This window comes from Oryx dammah, unplaced genomic scaffold (assembly GCF_014754425.2).
Source record: "Oryx dammah isolate SB20612 unplaced genomic scaffold, SCBI_Odam_1.1 HiC_scaffold_19, whole genome shotgun sequence".
Taxonomy (NCBI): Eukaryota; Metazoa; Chordata; class Mammalia; order Artiodactyla; family Bovidae; genus Oryx; species Oryx dammah.
In genome coordinates, this window is record NW_024070203.1 from 84442096 (window position 1) to 84456188 (window position 14093).

Consider the following 14093-nt stretch of genomic DNA (forward strand, 5'->3'; position numbering starts at 1 on the left):
ATGTCTGACTCTTTGTGACCCAATGGGCTGTAGCCTGCCAGACTCCTCTGTCTGTGAGATTCTCTAGGAAAAAACACTGGAGTGGGTTGCCTTTCCCTTCTCCAGGAGATCTTCCTGACCAGGGACGTAACTTAAGTCTCCTTAAACCTGACCTTTTTGAAGCTAACAATATTAATGTTGAAACTTCTATTTCATCCTGTGTTATCAGGATAAAATATATTCCATATCTGCTTTGATGGGAAGTGAAAGTAGTTCAGTCACGTCTGATTCTTTGTGACCCCATGGACTATACAGTCCATGGAATTCTCCAGGTCAGAATACCGGAGTGGGTAGAATTTGCTTTCTCCAGGGGATCTTCCCATCCCAGGGATTGAGCACGGGTCTCCCACATTTCAAGCGGATTCTTTACCAGCTGAGTCAGAAAGGAAACCCAAGAATACTGGAGTGGGTAGCCTGTCCCTTCTCCAGCAGGTCTTTCCCACCCAGGAATCCAACCGGGGTCTCCTGCATTGCAGGTGGATTCTTTACCAATTGTGCTAACAAGGAAGCCCAGGTAAGCCTTTAAGCATCAAAATTGCCTTCAGTAATTTTCTCTAGATTCTCTCAAAGTATTTTGAATATTCATGACTTTCATTCACTGGAAAACACTTACCACAATTTAAATTTCTTTTTTATTATCCAAGGACATCAATGTAAACAGTTTGCATAAGCAGACTGTTCATCATCTAAAATGGGTAGATAAATTATGCCCCAGGGCCAAATATGGTCCCCTATCTGTTTTTGTAAATAAAGTTTTATTGGAACACAGCCAAACCCATTCATTTACACATTGTCTATGACTGCGCTCTGTTCCAGAAAAGGCAAATAATTGCGACAGAACTTACATGTCCCCTAAATCCCAAAAGATTTACTATCTGTACCTTTATTTTTTTTTAAAGTTTGCAAACCCTGACTGAAAACAGTTCTTTTTTATTGTTTCCTGTAATACTGGAAGTCATTTGCAGTAGTTTCCTTTCCCACACCTCCAATTTATAGTCCAAATAAAGTATTTCTAAGTATCTCATGTTTGCTTTTAAAGTATTTACCTTCTAAATGCCTTTAAAATTTTCCACTTCTCTCTGTTTTCATTGTTAGCATTCTCATCAATTCACTGTCTTCAACTATACTACTGCAATAGCCTTCTCACTGATTTTCTGCCGCCAATTTTGATCCCAGTAAATCCATTCTTTATACTGTAGCCATAGTGATAGTTTTCAAATACAGTTTTCATTATTTCACTCTCACACTGAAAACCCTTCAATAGCTTCCCTATGTTTATTGTGGTTCAGTTGCTCAGTCAACTCTGACTCTTTGCGACCTCATGGAGTACAGCAAGCCAGACTACCCTGTCCTTCACCATCACCTGCAGCCTGTTCAGATTCATGTGTATTGAGTCAGTGATGCCATCCAACCATCTCATCCTCTGTTGTTCCCTTTTCATCCTGCCTTCAATCTTTCCCAACATCAGGATCTTTTCTAATGCGTCGGCTCTTCCCATCAGGTGGCCAAATTATTGGAGTTTCAGCTTCAGCATCAGTCCTTCCAATGAATATTCAGGGTTGATTTCCTTTAGGATGGACTGGTTGGATTGCCTTGCAGTCCAAGGGACTCAGAAATCATCTCCAACACCACAGTTCAAAACCAACATTCTTTGGCCCTCAGCCTTCTGTATGGTCCAACCATCACATCCATACATGACTACTGGAAAAATCATAACTTTGACTAGATGGACCTTGTTGGCAAAGCAATGTATCTGTTTTTAATATGCTGTCTAGTTTTGTCATAGCTTTTCTACCAAGAAACAAGTATCTTTTCATTTCATGGTTGCAGTCACCATCTGCAGTGATTTTGGAGTCCAAGAAAATAAAATCTCTTACTGTTTCCATTGTTTCCCCATCTATTTGCCATGAAGTGATGGGACCTGATGGCATGATCTTAGTTTTCTGAATGTTGAGTTTTAACCTAGCTTTTTCACTCTCCTTTTCATTTTCATGAAGAGGCTCTTTAGTTCCTCTTCACTTTCTGCCATTAGGGTGGTGTCATCTGCATATCTGAGGTTATTGATATTTCTCCCAGCAATCTTGATCCCAGTTTGTGCTTCATCCAGCCCAGCATTTCACATGATGTACTCTGCATATAAGTTACATAGGCAGGGTGACAATATACAGCCTTAATATACTCTTTTCCCAATTTTGAACCATTCCATTGTTCCATGTACAGTTCTAACTGTTGTTTATTGACCTGCATATAGGTTTCTCAGGAGGCAGGTAAGGTGGTGTGGTATTCCCATCTCTTCAAGAAATTTCCACAGTTTGTTGTGATCTACACTGGTTCCAAATAGGAAAAGGAGGTACGTCAAGGCTGTATATTGTCACCCTGCTTATTTAACTTAAATGCAGAGTACATCATGAGAAACGCTGGACTGGAAGAAACACAAGCTGGAATCAAGATTGCCAGGAGAAATATCAATAACCTCAGATATGCAGATGACAACACCCTTATGGCAGAAAGTGAAGAGGAATTAAAAAGCCTCTTGATGAAAGTGAAGGCAGAGAGTGAAAAAGTTGGCCTAAAGCTCAACATTCAGAAAACAAAGATCATGGCATCCGGTCCCATCACTTCATGGGAAATAGATGGGGGAACAGTGGAAATAGTGTCAGACTTTATTTCGGTGAATTTGGGTAGACTCCAGGAGTTGGTGATGGACAGGGAGGCCTGGCGTGCTGTAGTCCATGGGGTTGCAGAGTTGGACATGACTGAGCGACTGAACTGAACTGCTGCTGCTGCTGCTGCTAAGTCTCTTCAGTCGTGTCCGACTCTGTGCGACCCCATAGGCAGCAGCCCACCAGGCTCCCCCGTCCCTGGGATTCTCCAGGCAAGAACACTGGAGTGGGTTGCCATTTCCTTCTCCAATGCATGAAAGTGAAAAGTGAAAGTGAAGTCACTCAGTCGTGTCTGACTCTCAGTGACCCCATGGACTGCAGCCTACCAGGCTCCTCCATCCATGGGATTTTCCAGGCAAGAGTACTGGATCGGGTTGCCATTGCCTTATCTGAAACTGAACTGAACACAGTCAAAGGCTTTAGTGTACTCAGTGAAGCAGAAGTAAATGTTTTTCTGGAACTCTCTTGTTTTTTTTTATGATCCAGCAGATTTGGCAATTTGATCTCTGGTTCCTCTGCCTTTTCTAAATCCAGCTTGAACACCTGAAAGTTCTTGGTTTGTGTACTATTGAAGCCTAGCTTGGAGAATTCTGAGCATTACTTTGCTAGCATGGGAAAATGAGTCTAATTGTGCAGTAGTCTGAACATTTTTTGGCATTGCCTTTCTTTGGGATTGGAATGAAAATTGACTTTTTCCATTCCTGTGGGCATTGCTGAGTTTTCCAAATTTCTTGGCATTTTGAGTGCCTAAGTTCATTAGTATTAAAATAGTATCCATAACATTCTGCATCTATTAGTCACTATTTTCTGCATAATTTAATCCCAGCCTTTTTTAGCTCATTTCCTCTTATTACTCGCCTTACAGTGGTCTTTTATTTCATAAATCCCTCCTACCTCAGGGCCTTTGCACAAGCTGTATACTCCATTTGAAACTTTTTTGTGTTATTTTGCAGTAGTGAATTAGTCACTAAGTTGTGTCCAGTTCTTATGACCCCATGGACTCTAGTCCACCAGGTTTCTCCATCCATGAGGTCTTCTAGGGAAGAATACTGGTTGGGTTGCCATTTCCTTCTCTAGGGACTCTTCCTGACCCAGGGATCTTTTCTCCATAACATGGCTCTGGTAGCACTTAGTTGTCTTTAATATCATTCCAAACAATTTTACTCTGATGGTTGTCTTACCAGTGTGCATTTAAAAAAAGAAAACATCAAAATTGGTGCATTTTTGTGTAGCCATTTTAATATTGAAGATGGAAGAAAAGAAGTAATATTTTCAGCCTGTCATGCTTTATTAATTCAAGAAAGGTAAAAACACAACTGAAATGGAAAAAAAAAAAAGTTCTGCAGTGTATGGAGAAGGTGCAGTGACTGATCTAATGTGTCAAAAGTGGTTTGCAAAGTTTTGTGCTGGAGGTGTCTTACTGGACCATGCGCCACAGTCTGGTAGACCAGTTGAAGTTGATAGATCAAATGGAGACATTAATTGAGAATAATTGACACTACACCATGTGGGAGATAGCCGACATACTCAAAATATCCAAATCAAGTGTTGCAAATTATTTGAACTAGGTTGGTTATGTTAATCACTTTAATGCTTAGGTTCCACCTAAGTTAAGACAGCATATTAAAAAGCAGAGACATTACTTTGCCAACAAAGGTCTGTCTAGTCAAGGCCATGGTTTTTCCAGTAGTTATGTATGGATGTGAGAGTTGGACTGTGAAGAAAGCTGAGCACTGAAGAATTGATGCTTTTGAACTGTGCTGTTGGAGAAGACTCTTGAGAGTCCCCTGGACTGCAGCGAGATCCAACCAGTCCATTTTGAAGGAGATCAGCCCTGGGATTTCTTTGGAAGGAATGATGCTAAAGCTGAAACTCCAGTACTTTGGCCACCTCATGCGAAGAGTTGACTCATTGGAAAAGACTCTGATGCTGGGAGGGACTGGGGGAAGGAGGAGAAGGGGACAACAGAGGATGAGATGGCTGGATGGCATCACTGACTCGATGGACATGAGTTTGTGTGAACTCCGGGAGTTGGTGGTGGACAGGGAGGCCTGGCGTGCTGCAATTCATGGGGTCGCAAAGAGTCAGACATGACTGAGCGACTGAACTGAACTGAAGTTAAAGTTCCACTTTCCTGACCATATTTCTGCATGTGATTCTTCACTTAAGCATAATGAAAACATTCTGATTTTTAAAACAAATTGTGATGGGTGATGAAAAGTAAATACTGTACAATAACTTGGAAAGGAAGAGGTTGTGGGGTAGGTGAAATGAACCACTACCAACCACACTAAAGTCCAGTCTTCATCCAAAGAGAGTGATGTTGTGCATACAGTGAGATAGAAAGGGAGTCCTCTATTATGAGCTCCTTCTGGAAAACCAAATGGTTAATTCCAGGAAGTACTGCTCCCAATTATACCAAAGGAAGGCATCACTTGACAAAAAGCATCCAGAATTCATTATAAATTATTAATATATATTTATTAATACACATAATATTCCATTAGGATAACGTAAGACCACATTTCCTTGATAACCAGCAAAAACTGTTATCTTTTGTCTGGGGAGTCTGACTCATCCATCGTATTCACCAGGAATCAACCCTGAATACTCATTGAAAGGACAGATGCTGAAGCTGAAGCTTCAATACTTTGGCCACCTGATGCAAAGAACTGACTCATTGGAAAAGACCCTGATGCTGGGAAATATTGAAGGTAAAGAAGAGGGCAGCAGAGGATGAGATGCTTGGACAGAATCACCAATTCAATAGACATGAATTTGGGAAAACTCAGAGATAATAAGGGACACAGAGGCCTGGCATATTGCCATCCACGAGGTTGCAAAGAGTTGGACAACACTTAGTGACTGAACAACAGCAACAACAACAATTCATCAGATATTGCACATTGAAATTTCCATTTATTTTAGTCTTTATAACATTCTCTTAATGAAAAAAGACTCCATTCCCTGGAAGACTGTAAAAGACACTGTAACAGTTCTTTGCTCAAAAAGATTAAAAGTTTTGGGAAGATGGAGTTATAAAGTTGCCTGAAAAGTGGCAGAAAATAGTGAAATAAAACAGTGAATATGTTGTTCAATAAATTCCTTGGTGAAAATGAAAAGTGAGTCTTTTAATTTATTTAAAAACTGAAGGGACTTTTTGCTCAACCCAATACTATCTCTGAAAAAGAGAAACACACCCATAAGCTTACTTTCTAAGGCATTCATTTTTGTACCCATATATTAACCTTCATGGTGTCATGAGTGTTTCTGTAGGAAATGATGGACCAAAGCATTTATCTTCATAGACCCTTGATAATTAGAAAGACAAAGAACAGGGGTTTTCTGTTATGTTTTCATCACACTGTGAAAACTGAAAAAATTAGAATAATAAAGCTTAGAAGGGATCAGAAAATGTCAATCAATCAATCTATCTTTCTACCTTGAGGCATTTGTATTTAAATTAACAGCTAAAAAACCAAAAGGGACTGAGATAAGAAAAGGTAAAAAACAAAACAAAACTATGCTCTAGGCAAAGAGAATATTTATCAGAAACTAAAATGGAATCTTTTCATATATCCATATCGCTATATATTCAGCTATACTTCATAAGCAGAGAATCATCTAGTAACGATTCTTTAGCAAATATTTATGTTTACAGAAAATTTACCTAGACTGAGACAGAGAATAGTGTGTCATTTTCAAACTTTTTACAATTTTATAGTGAGGATTTTACACCATTCCTTGATAATCCATCCCTTCTTCAGGGGATCTTCCCAATCCAGGGATTGAACCCAGGTCTCCCACACTGCAGGAGGATTCTTGACCAGCTGAGCCAGCAGGGAAGCCCAAGAATACTGGAGTGGGTAGCCTATCCCTTCTCCAGAAATCTTCCTGACCCAGGAATTGAAACGGGGTCTCCTGCATTGCAGGCAGATTCTTTACCTACTGAGCCATCAGGGAAGCCCAGAGAATATCACCCTCTTCCAAAGCTACAGTGTTTTTTTCTTAAGTCTAACATACTCTCTCTGGCTATAATTTAATCTCATCCTTCTACCCTCAGCAGAGCAGAGAGCAGCTGGCAGTATCCTGTTTCTAATTAATAATCTTTCACATAATTACAGGTGGTTAGTCACCAATTCTTAGCTTTACTCGTCTACACAAAATCAGCTCTGTAATATTTTAAAGCCTTTCCCTCCAGGGCATATATTTTTATTTTTTGATATTTTTATAGGCCACACTTGTCTCATTTATATTCTTAGTACACTTATACTTTCCTTAGTGTTTCTCTTTGGTCAATAGGCAATGATATGGAAAACAAACCTCATACAATGGCATATAAAAAATCTATTTTAGGATTACTGGTTCTAAGAATCAGCATAATTGCATTGTTAACTAAAGCAGAACCAAAAAGAATTTAGCCTTGTTCACACAAGTGAATGCTGATTTATTAAAAACTCTAATTCTCTGCAATTTTTACTTAGCACTGATAGTAAAAGTGAGAATGTTAGAGTTGATATCATCCATCCTTTCAAAAGATCTGGGGCTTCCGGGATAGCTCAGTTGGTAAAGAATCCACCTGCAATGTAGGAGACGCCAGTTTGATTCCTGGGTTGGGAAGGTCTGCTGGAGAAGGGATAAGCTACCCATTCCAGTATTCTTGGACTTCCCTGGTGGCTCAGCCAGTAAAGAATCCACCTCCAATGTGGGAGACCTGGGTTCAATCCCTGGGTTGGGAAGATCCCCTGGGGAAGGAAACGGCTACCCACTCCAGTATTCTGGCCTGGAGAATTCAATGGACTGTATAGTCCATGGGTTCTCAAAGAGTCGGCATGACTGAGCAACTTTCACTCCTCAAGAGATCAAGCAAGAAGAGAAAGAAGTGGATCTTGAGAAAGAAAGAGAAGTCAGGGTAAGAGAATATCATTTTAGACTGAAGAATCTTGAGCAGAGTGTGTGCGGAAAGAACAGATATAAAATAAAAAGTGGAAAGTGAGAAAGTGGGTAACTGCTGAAATGAGAGCATAAAAGACCCAAGAGGGAATGGAGTGAGGTGCAGAGGTGGAATTTAACTGACTTGGACTTATTTTTAAATAATCAAAATTCTACTTTGTTACTTTGATTGTATACTAATATACTAATCTTATCCTTTGATTTTATAAACAGTTCACTTAGATTGTTAATTTCTTGGCAATCTTTTGTGAATTTTTTGGCAATCTTTAAGGATACTTTTTTTTTTTTCCTCCTGGAAATAATTATTTACTGCACTACCCATGGACTGCAGCCCTCCAGGCTGCTCTGTCCATGGGATTCTCCAGGCAAAAGCACTGGAGTGGGCTGTCATGCCCTTCTCAAGGGGATCATTCTGACCCAGGGATCGAACACCAGGTCTCCTGTGTTTCCTGCATTCCAGCAAATTCTTTACCTACTGAGTCACCTGCTGCTGCTGCTGCTGTTGCTGTTAAGTTGCTTCAGTCGTGTCCGACTCTGTGTGACCCCATAGACAGCATCCCACTAGGCTCCTCTGTCCCTGGGATTCTCCAGGCAAGAACACTGGAGTGGGTTGCCATTTCCTTCTCCAATGCATGAAAGTGAAAACTGAAAGTGAAGTCTCTCAGTCGTGCCCCACTCCTAGCGACCCCATGGACTGCAGCCTACCAGGCTCCTCCATCCATGGGATTTTCCAGGCAAGAGTGCTGGAGTGGGGTGCCATTGCCTTCTCTGACTGAGTCACCTGGGAAGCGCCAATTATGACAATACCTCATAGATAATATTTGAACTAGATTTGGGCTCTTTTTACTCTTCAAATAGTAATACCTTGATTGACTTAGGCTTTAAACTACTTTTTTATTGATGAGCTTTTGGTTGATTCATATTTAAACAATTGCATTATGGTGGCTCAGAGGGTAAAGCGTCTGCCTGCAATGCAGGAGACCTGGGTTCGATCCCTGGATCAGGAAGATCCCCTGGAGAAGGAAATGGCAACCCACTCCAGTACTCTTGTCTGGAAATCCCATGGACAGAGAAGCCTGGCAGACTATAGTCCATGGGATCGCAAAGAGTCGGATACGACTGAGCGACTTCACTTTCTTCACTTTAAAATTTCAGTAGTTCTAATTAGCTTACAAATACAATTTTCCCTTTCTCAGCATTTAATTTTTGCTATGATTTGTCTTTTTATATCTTCCCTATCTTTGCAATCCATGACCTTCTTCCTTAAAACAACTAGATGTCCTACGGAGCAGTATCAGATTCCTCTATCTTTAATGCCCCCCAAATGTATAGAAGTGAAAGAGGAGAGTGAAAAAGTTGGCTTAAATCTCAACATTCAGGAAACTAAGGTCATCGCATCTGATCCCATCACTTCATGGCAAATAGATGGGGAAACAGTGTAAACAGTGACCGACTTTATTTTAAGGAGCTCCAAAATCACTGCAGAAGGTGACTGCAGCCATGAAATTAAAAGACACTTGCTCCTTGAAAGAAAGGAGCATAAAAAGTTTGTTTATGCTGTCTAAGTTGTCTATGGCCAACTTAGACAGCATATTAAAAAGCAGAGACATTACTTTGCTAACAAAGATTCATCCAGTCAAAGCTATGGTTTTTCCAGTAGTCATGTATGGATGTGAGAGTTGGACTATAAAGAAAGCTGAGCGCCAAAGAACTGATGCTTTTGAACTGTGGTGTTGGAGAAGACTCTTGAGACTCCCTTGCACTGCAAAGAGATCCAACCAGTCCATCCTAAAGGATATCAGTCCTGAATGTTCATTGGAAGGACTGATGCTGAAGCTGAAACTCCAATACTTTGGCCACCTGATGCAAAGAACTGAATCATTAGAAAAGACCCAGATGCTGGGAAAGATTGAAGGCAGGAGGGAAAGGGGACAACAAAGGATGAGTTGGTTGGATGGCATCACCGACTCAATGGACATAAATTTGAGTATACTCTGGGAGTTGGTGATGGACAGGGAGGCCTGGTGTGCTGCAGTTCATGGGGTCGCAAGGAGTCAGACATGATTGAGCGACTGAACTGAACTGAACTTAAATGCAACCTGCTATGTAAATAACCGCTTTTGATAGCCATTTCCCTCAGGGCTTCTCTATTATGGGTGATATCAAAGCAGAGAGTGTGTTTTGGAGTAAACTGAAAAGCAAAACCATTTTCTTAAGAAGGATTTTAATTAGTCAAATGGAACATGTTAATGTTTTTCATTTGAGATTTGAAGAGAAAGGAACTAAAACACAGAGGAACATAGCAAGTATAGATTCTCTGGCTTCCCTAGAAATGTGGGGTGACACAACTTTGAATTTTTTCCAACAGAATTATTATAAGAGAAAGAAAAAAGTTGTGAGAGGGTAAATGTTACCCAAGAATATAGTAGCATTAAGGGCTCAGCACCAGGCTTATAGAGTTTCTCTGCAGCATAGTTTTTTATGGATGAAACGTGTATACAGTCTAATTCACATAATTGGAGCTACTATAATCATGCTATCCATTTTTCTTACTTTAGCACATACTGTTGAGGTATATGAGAAGCAATATTTGCTATTGCAATATTGCCCCCTTGCTACGTGTGGGTTATTTCATCATCCTGTTTATTTTACCTTTCTTGTGGTGACACCCTGCTACTCAAAGGTGAGGTTAAGTCCTCTTAGTCAGGAAAGCAGAAGGAGAGAAAGACAATGACAGCAATCCAGAACCCACAGGCCTGGTCTAAAAGTGAGAAGTCTTGCAAAAATACTAAGGGAAAATAATATCCCCTAGCTCAGAGAATTCAATCTAACAAAGAAATAGAAAGAAATTGATTTCAAACAGAATGCATTCATCGTATGTCATTTGCCCCTCTGTTTTAAAAGCAATTAAAACAAGTTATATCTCATTTTGGAAAACTGAGAATAAAGTCATAAAGGCACAGTGGGGTTTGCTTGAAATACACATTGCTAAAATGGTACCAAAACATTTTATTTGCTTTGGCCTTTTGAAGTGTGGCCATGGTGAGGATGGAAGAATGATACTTCTTGACACTCAACATTTCTGCTGTTTGCTCTTGATTTTAGTCACTAAAGTATTTTTTTCCCTGATAACTCAAGATAGCCAGACAGGAGATAAGAACTTCATGGGCCATCAGGATCCTGGGTGATCGCTCCATTTCAGCATCTTCAAAGGAAAGCAAAAACAGAGGGCTTCATTTTCAAAATCAGTTTACGTGGCTGTTTCCTGGCACAGAAGAGGTTACACAGGTGTTTCAGGCCTTTGATGTTTTCCTTTTGTTCATACCCTTTCCAAAGGGAAGGTGTAGGCTAAAGCATTCCCAGTAGTTCCTACCAGAGGCGCCAAGCCAAGGCAAGCAGATGTTGATGTCACATTCACAGTCAACGAATGTAATATCTGGTTTTTCATAACTACCCGTCCAAAGCGTATAAACAGAACATAGTATAAAGATCAGTAAAACAGGAGGAGACATACTCTGTGCCCTCTCATCCCACTGAGCTCCAAATGACTCCACATCCTCTTGCCTACATTTCCTGAGCTCCCGGTTGGACCAAAATCACTGAAAAAGCTGCCAGAGTATATGCTCCTCCTTAGAGGTGCATCACACAATCTTTGCTGAGCTTCAGGATGTGGCTGTTAATCACCCACCAGATGTTTTTATTTACTAGTTGCTATTTAAAATAGCTTGTAGGGTATTCTTATTTCATTCCGATCTCATTCCATTTAGAAATCGTTAAATGCATGCAACACACGTATTCCTAAAGCAGAGACTCAGCAGCAATAATCAAGGCTGTGAAAGTGTTTTCTGAAATCCACACAAAACTAGTCAACTGCATGAACATGCTGAACAGTGTTTCATACTACTCTTAAGTAATAAATAAGTAAAAGAAAGAAAGAAACTGAAGTCGCTCACTCATGTCCGACTCTTTGCGACCCTATGGACTGTAGCCCACCAGGCTCCTCCATCCATGGGATTTCCCAGGAAAGAGTACTGGAGTGAGTTGCCATTTCCTTCTCCATGGCATCTTCCTGACCCAGGGATTGAACCTGGGTCTTCCGCATTGCAGGTAGAAGCTTTACTGTCTGAGCCACCAGGGAAGTGAAGTCTTAAGCACTGGACCACCAGGGAAGTCCCAGTAAATAAAAAGGAGCATTTTAATGGTGGTGTAGTGAGAGCAGTGGATGCTTCCAGTGCCCCTAGAAAACATCACCTTTTCCTGGTCGGTATAACTAGCCCCCAGCTTTTGATGGCTAATGGCTTAGTTGCCTTTTCCAGAGAACTTATCTAAGCTGATCTAAGCAGGAGTGTTCTCTCTGAAGGTAATTGTGATGCATACACATGCTCTCACACACAAACACACACATACATACACACACACACACACACACCAGGTCAGTCTGCTGATAACTGACTCACATTAGTGCACACTGGAGCAGTCCCCTTGATCATGCTGCAATTCACGCCCTGGAGCAACCCAACGGATCAGCTTGAAGCTGGACATCATCTGGAATAACTTCTAATAGAGATTTGCCTCATCCTTCCATATCCTGCCTCCCTCAGAATATCACTCTTAAAAGCATCACTTGATGTACTAAAATTACTGCTCTGTTTCTTGGGAATCCAACCCTATGTGAGCACATGTAAATAATGTAAATCATTAGGACTAAGGTTATAAATCAATCAAAATATGGTCTGTACTCTGAATAGAGAGCAAAGGTGGCAGAGAGCAAAAAAAAATAGGCCTGAAGATACTACCTAGCACTGTGCAACAACTGTATTATTTTAAGTGGATGAATAAATAAACAAATATAAGTTGAAGACTGCTATGAATATCTTCTTCTTGTTATTCAGGTACTAAGCAGTGACTGACTCTTTGTGGCCCCATGGACTGCTGCATGCCAGAATTCCCTGTTCTTCACTATTTCCATGAGTTCGCTCAAACTCATGTGCACCGAGTCAGTGATGCCATCCAACCATCTCATCCTCTGTCCCTCCCTTCTACTACCCACAATCTTTCCTAGTATCAGGGTCTTTTTCAGTGAGTTGACACTTCCAATCAGGTGGCGAAGGTATCAGAGCTTCAGCTTCAAATCAGTCCTAACAATGAATATTCAGGATTGATTTCATTTAGGATTGCCTGGCTTGATCTCCTTGCAGCCCAAGGAACTCCCAAGAGTTTTCTCTAGCACCACAGTTCAAAAGCATCAGTTCATCAGTGCTCAGCCTTCTATATGGCCCAACTGTCACATCCATATATGACTACTTGAAAAACTACAGCTTTGACCATACAGAACTGTATCAGCAAAGTGATGTCTCTGCTTTTTAATATGCTCTTTAGGTTTTTCATGGTCTTCCCTGGTGGCTCAGATGGTAACGAATCTACATGCAATGTGGGAGACCCGGATTCGAACCCTGGCTTGGGAAGATCCCCTGAAGAGGGCAGGGCAACCCATTCCAATATTCTTGCCTGGAGAATCCCCATGGGCAGAGGAGCCTAGTGGGCTACAGTTCATGGGTTACACAGAGTCAGACATAACTGAACAACTAAGCGCACATGGGTTTCTCATAGCTTTCCTTTCAAGAAGAAAGCTTCTTTCAGTTTCATGGTGGCCGTCGCCTTCCACAGTGATTTTGGAATGCAAGAAAATAAAATCTGTCCCTGCTCACGTCATGTGGTGCTAGTGCTAAAAACCCAGTTAAGAATGCAGGATACAAAAGAGACGTGGGCTCAAACCCTGGGTTGGAAGATCCCTGGAGGAGGGAATGGCAACCCACTCCAGTATTCTTGCCTGGAGAATCCATGGACAGAGGAATCTAGCAGGCTAGAGTCCATAGGGTCGCATAGAGCTGGAGACGGCTGAAGTGACTTAGCCCATTTGCTATCAAATGATGGGGCTGGATGCCATTCTCTTTGTTTTTTGAATGTTGAATTTTAAGCCAGCTTTTTCACTTTCCTCTTTCATCCTCAACAAGAGGCTCTGTAGTTCCTCTTTACTTACTGCCATTAGGGTGGTAACGCCTGCATCTCTGAGGTTGTTGATATTTCTCCTGATTGTCTGGATTCCAGATTGTGATTCATTCAGCCTGGCATTTGCGTGATGTACTCTACACACAAGTTAAATAATTAGGGTGACAATATACAGCCTAACTTACTCTTTTCCCAATTTTGAACCAGTTTATTGTTCCACCATTGTTGTCGTTCAGGCATCTCTGACTCTTTGCCACCCCACGGACTGCAGCATGTCAGACTTTCCAGTCCTTCACCATCTCCCAGAGCTTGTTCAAACTCATGTTCATTGAGTAGGTGATGCCATCCAGCAGTCTCATCCTCTGTCATCCCCTTTTCCTCCTGACTTCAATTTTTCCCAGCATCAGAGTCTTTTCCAATGAGTCTGAA